The sequence below is a fragment of the Rhincodon typus genome, chromosome 19 (genome assembly GCF_021869965.1).
Source record: "Rhincodon typus isolate 14 chromosome 19, sRhiTyp1.1, whole genome shotgun sequence".
In the NCBI taxonomy this organism is placed as follows: Eukaryota; Metazoa; Chordata; class Chondrichthyes; order Orectolobiformes; family Rhincodontidae; genus Rhincodon; species Rhincodon typus.
In genome coordinates, this window is record NC_063350.1 from 33,539,612 (window position 1) to 33,545,905 (window position 6,294).

The window sequence follows — 6,294 nt, forward strand, 5'->3', positions numbered from 1 at the left end:
CCCCGCCCCCATTTCTGATGAAGGGTCTAGGCCCGAAACGTCAGCCTTTCTGCTCCTATGATTCTGCTTGGCCTGCTGTGTTCATCCAGCTCTGCACCTTGTTGTCTCGGATTCTCCAGCATCTGCAGTTCCTATTAACTCTTTTCCCCACGATCATTTTTACCAAAAAATTCTAACTTCCTGCTTTCCAATTCATTAATAATCTACCCAACTTTGTGACGTAAGTACCTTTGTACCTAAGATGGCGCTGTGTGTGGCAACATTATACGGTTTTCACTGTACTCCTGTACTTCTGTACTTGAGTACACTTGACAATAATATCTAAATCTAAATCTAAATGCAATCAGGCCACAATACCAGGGTGTGAATGAGATTCTCTGAGCCTGAGAGAGTGCTAATGGGCACAACTATTACCTGGTATCCGTGGAAACAAAGAAGGCATTTGTATTTGAACCCTATATGGGACAGAACAGGATCTGGATTGGAACATTTGGAGATGATCCCAAAAATGTTAAAAAAGGAGATCCAGAACTCGATGGATTTCTCCAGTCTGAACTGTATTACCAGGAAGGCCTTTTGCAGTTTTGCGTGGTGTTCCCCTGCCTATCTCTGCAGGTTAACCATTTTGTTGATGTTTGCGTATGGAGACTTCTCACCTGCACGGGGCTGAGCAGGAGCCAAGTACTAGTGATCTCAGGTATTGCTCCCTCTGCCAGCAGAGGATGTCCATGATACGTTCATCAGGTTGTAAGACTGAACCTAATCTATATAGAAGCCTCAGGGAAGTGAATGTCTCTGGGCTGATGGAGGGGCAGGTAAACACTGTGCTCATGCATCCTCTGAGGTACTGATGATGCCAGAGGGGTGCTTGTTGAGTTGGAGGCTGAGGTGGAGATGGAATGGGTTCTTGGTAGAGACTGTCTCCTCTTTGTTTTGGTCTGGTAGTCGCTCATACTTGGAACAGACAAGAAAAAGAATTACATCTGACAACAGTGGACTGGAGACATCCTCACTGGTTTCCTGTGGGAATCCTATCTCTCCATCTATGGAGGAATAGTCACAATCCTTCTCTGCCAGATCTGCAGCCTCCACTTCCAAGGAATCTTCTTCTAAGTATTTGAATATCTGGCTGTCCTCTGGCAGCCTGGGACTGCTCCGTACCATTGTATGTGTTCTTAATCTGCAGGCAGACAACATGAACTACTGGGTGTCATTGTGATGGATGCATAAGCACCTCATGAGTATGTTTGGCAATACTCGGTTCTGAGTCATGCCCAATAAGTGATTAGGAAGTGCACTTCAGGGAACTGATAGAACATTGACAGCATGAGATGGTTGGCACCCATTCAATTTACATCATCCATGTGATGCTGAGACTTGGAGGCAGTTGTCCTATCTGAAATGCCTGTATAGTGCTACAATTAGACAGTAGGGTGCTCCTGCAAGGGGCATGATGAATAGACAGGGCCACTTATCCTCACAGACCACAAGAGATCATTCATCCTGCTCCTGCTGCTGTCCTCACAACTATTTCCACTTGTTACTTAAGCTAACAACTTCTTTCTCTTTGCATAAAAACAATGTTAAGCTGCCTGACTCATCTTCAAAACTCTTCACGAGGATTCACACAATCACAATTCACAATGTCTAAAATGGTGCATGGAAGTGAGAGAGAAAACAATACAAGTTGTTAGTGTAAGTATCCAGAGCAGAGGGACATGGTGGATGGAACTTATGAGTGGTTTGAGTTTAACTTTATCTCCCTCTTCTTTACTAACATTTTCATCTCTTCATATAAAGTCAATGGTGCAAAAGGAAGCCATGCAGCCCATCATGCCTTTGGGAGCTCTTTGAGACGCTATCTACCTGTTTCTTCTCATCTGCATTTACCCCATATCTTTCAATACGGTTCAACTTTGCTCAAAAGTTTAATTTCATCTCTGTCCTTTCTGCCATCATAATTATCTTTATCCATCTTCCTTTGCCTTTCCTTGCTGTTGAAGATGCTCAGTAAAGATTGGAATTATGGCCATGATAGTGTGAATGCTGAGAATGGATGGTATTACCTTGGTACCAGTGAAATAGCGCAGGGACTGGAAGCTTGTAGTGTGTTGTTCTTCACGACATATATGTATCTGTTAACTTGACTCTAAAGCTTTACAAACAACCAATTGTCATTTCTTACATAAAGAGCAGGGTTCCTTCCATGGGAGCAATGACCTGTTCTTTAAAGGATTTCTGATATTTCAGATTTGAGATGAATCCAGAGAACTGCCTTTTGCAGGCCTTGTGTACCACTACCTCCTCTAACTAGACTGAACAGTAGCATTGTTCTTTTAAAGTAGAGAAAGGGATGTTAAGGATATGCATACTAATCATTGCTGCTGTGGCAGATAAGTCATCTTGGTTTATTGTCCCTTAGCTGGAGCGCATTGTGAAGGGTTTATTTTAGAACGTGATTTCTGAAGAAGGGTCCAGACCTGAAATGTCAGCTTTTCTGCTCCTCTGATGCTGCTTGGCCTGCTGTGTTCATCTAGCTCTACACCTTGTTATCTCATTTTAGAAGGTGTTGTTTTGGGATGATCCAGGATGGCCAGGATACTGAAAGAAGGAAAAAGAGAGTGCTATCTTGTGTAACCTTATCGGGTCACCTGATGTTTCAATGCTGCTATTCAGTAATAGTGAGACTGAGGTGAGAGAGTTGTCAGTCAGCACTATGCTACCTTCCTCCACATGGTAAAAGTGACCTATCTGGCAGGTGCCTGTCACATTTCATCCAGAAGGATGTTTAAGATGAAATTGTAGCATATTCCTGTGTCTTTGTCTCATGCATCAGTGCCTTCTCTACCTGCCTGTGCCAGTTCCCCTGAGTTAAACCTTCTCACAAAGTGGGAGTAGAACAGTTATCATACACCCAGTCAAACTAATTGACAATCAACTCACTGAACCAAGTACTGTTCCTTGCCTACCTCCTGCTCTCTCAAACTGCAACTGCAGCCTTGCATTTTAAAGCAATATTCTAATTTTCATATTTCTAAAATGATGAGAACTGAATCATGAAACATCTGTCGATTCACAAGATGTTAGCTCACTACCCGTGACTATCCTGTTCAGCATAAAACTGGAGTCTTACTGAGCTGCTTTGTTAAAATGCAGCAAGGATACTACTGCAAACAGTACTTTTTAACTAACACTAGCGAAGGTAGAGAGGGGTATTTAACAAAATACTCTGCTATTACAAAATGCTGCAAATAACAAGACACAGGCTCATTAATAGCATTCAATGTAAAAAGTGAAGATAGACAGTGATAGAGGAAGGGATTAAGTGAAAACAGGCACAAAGAATGTTCTTCTGAAATTAAAAAATACACAGCCACTTAAAAGAACTGCACCTTAATTTCAGAAAAAAAAACATTTTCAGTTCCTTGTTGACAAACTATTTCACTCCCCCTTGCAAGCATTGGAGTGACTGTGGTTTTCAATGTAAATTCTTTCTGTACTTTGAAAGGATTTGTTTTGATTGTACCTTCTGTCAGTTGTTTATTGCCATTATCTGTCTCACCCTAAGTAGATTAGCATACTATAAAGCTATTTTAGATTAAGGTTAACTTAATTACTACCTACTAAGAATTAGTGAAGAGTCTGGGATAATTTCACAATAAACACAATAATTGCTAAATTACCTTATTTAAATAAAAATGATTTAAAAAATATTAATTTTCTCAAACCTTATGCTTCTTCCTATTTTAAATTTAGATACAGTTTAGACTTCAGTGCTTTTTTTTAATTCATTCATGGAATGAGGGCAGTGCTGGGTAGACAAGCATTTATTGTCCATCCCTAGTTGACCAGCAGACAGTGAAAAGTCAACCACTTTGCTGGGGTCTGGAGTCACATGTAGGTCAGATCAGGTAAGGATGGCAGTTTCCTTTCCTAAAGAACATTAGTGAACTAGATAGGTTTTTCTAACAATCGACAATGGATTCATGGTCATCATTAGATTCTTAATTTCAGATTTTTTCAAAATTGAATTCAAATTCCAACATCTGCCATGGCATTTGTCTCAACAAGAACCAGATCTTTGTGTTCCATGCGCTAATGTATAGGGTAGCACTTCGACCATGTCAAGCTGGCAATGGTTTCTGACTCGAGAAAACTATATCACATTGGTACGTCATTTATAACAAAGAAGGAGGCTGTTCAGCCCACCCATAGCCTTGCCTTCTCCTCCTCGGATTTAAATAGTTATTCATTGTTTCCTTACAAGATGCAGTTATCTGTGTCTCAAACACTCCCTGTGGCAAAATATTCCATGCTATAATGACCTTTTGTGTAAAATAAATTTCCCTAGCTGTTTTTCAGTTTAGTTTGATGACCCTTGCTGTTTTAACCCTCTTTTTTTAAAGAACATTAAAATTGCTGAAGGAAGCAAGTAGGATAAATGTTTTGGGGGCACCTTGTGTACCTCCAACTGTTGTATTATTGCAAAACAAGCAACAGAGCACTTGTAATTGGAGAGAGCTTAATGTAATTGTTGAGGCTTATGTAAGTGTGGTAAGCCGGGCTAGATAGTTTATTATTTTACAGGCATATTTTACAGCAGGAGTAAACAAGGGCCATATGCTCTTTGATGGATTGCTGTTCCTTAGGTGAAAATAACTTTTCGTTGTCCATAAAACTGATACAGCTTAACAGTCAGAATACTGCAAAACTGTGGTCTAATTTCAGCAAACAAAGTAATCTCAGGCCAAAATTTTAGCAAGAATCATAAACAGAAAACAATGACATCAAATGAATAACCTGAGCATCATAAAAACACTGAAGGGTCATCCTGAAAGAAGCTGGTTGCTGAGAGAAAATATCAAATAGACATATACACTGGGTAGAATCTTCCCAGCCCCTGAACGATGTGAGGACTGGAGAGTCAGTTGGGACAATAGGATGAGAACAGCAGAAATGAGATTCTTGATGCTGTTTTGAATGGCGAGACGTGAAGCTCACCATTCAGTGACAGGTGAACTTTTATTCATTCAGGGAATAAGGGTGTCGCTGGCTAGGCCAGGATTATTGCCCATCCCTAATTGTTCAGAGGGCAGTTAAGCGTAAACCCCATTGCTGTGGATCTGGAGCTACATTTAGACCAGACCAGACCAGACCAGACAAGGATGGCATTTTCATTTGGTAAAGGACATTAATGCACCAGATGGTTTAATGAATCAACAATGGATTCATGGTTCGCATAAGACTCTTAGTTCCAGATTCTTTTTTCAATTCAAATTCCAACATCTCCATGGCAAGATTCAAACCCAGGTCCACAGGACATTACCTGGGTCTCTGGATTAATAGTCTAGTGACAATACCACTAGGCCATTGCCTTCCCTTAAAGTGGGCTTGCTTCCATTTGCATGCCTTAGTATGGTATTATTACTTAAGCTTGCTTCATTGATTATACTGTTTCCCACTCTTCCACCCACCAGATAGAAACTTACTTAACTAACAACAATTCCTGATATGAATGTCAGAGCAGGTACCTCGGGACTCCAGTTAATCACTTGCTCCTTTAGCGTTCCACCTTGGACAACACTCCCCAATGTCTCATGGCATGGTCCTAAAGCAGCTACTGCCCACATCCCTCATCCAAGGGGTTGGCATGAGACATGTTTTAGCCTGACCTCCTACATTCCCATTAATCTTTGCTACCTCTGTGTGGATCTCTAATATCCGTGCACAGCAGTGACTTCCAGAACCAGAAGTCAATGCGTCCACATTCAGTTCAACATGTGCAAACACTCCAAGAGCCTGTGCAGCTTAAAGGGAACATTGCTAACTTCCCCCTTATGTCACATGCCTGAGTCACTTACAACATGTTTCTCCACCTTAATGCTGCTTTTTGGAGAGTGCTGGAATCTTTCATTGGAATGCTGCTGCCGGGATACCATGTGCACAGGGCCAACCAAAACTTATGGATTAGACGAGTGCATCTGAGGGACCCTGGCTTGCTCTCTTAGCATTCCACTTACTTTGCATTTACTTGGATACTCACATCGTCTCCTCCTTGCCTTGTTGTTTTGTGCTTTGGCCCATCAACTAAAAGCGCATGGTACTTCTGTCTTGCCTTGATAGAGTCATAGACAGAGTCAAATAGCTTGTAAACAGACCCTTCGGTCCAACTCATCCTTGGCAACCAGGTATCCTAAATTGATTTAGCACCATTTGCCAGCATCTGGCCCATATCCCTCTAAACCCTTCCTAATCATGTATCCATCCAGGTGCCTTTTAAATGCAGTAATTACA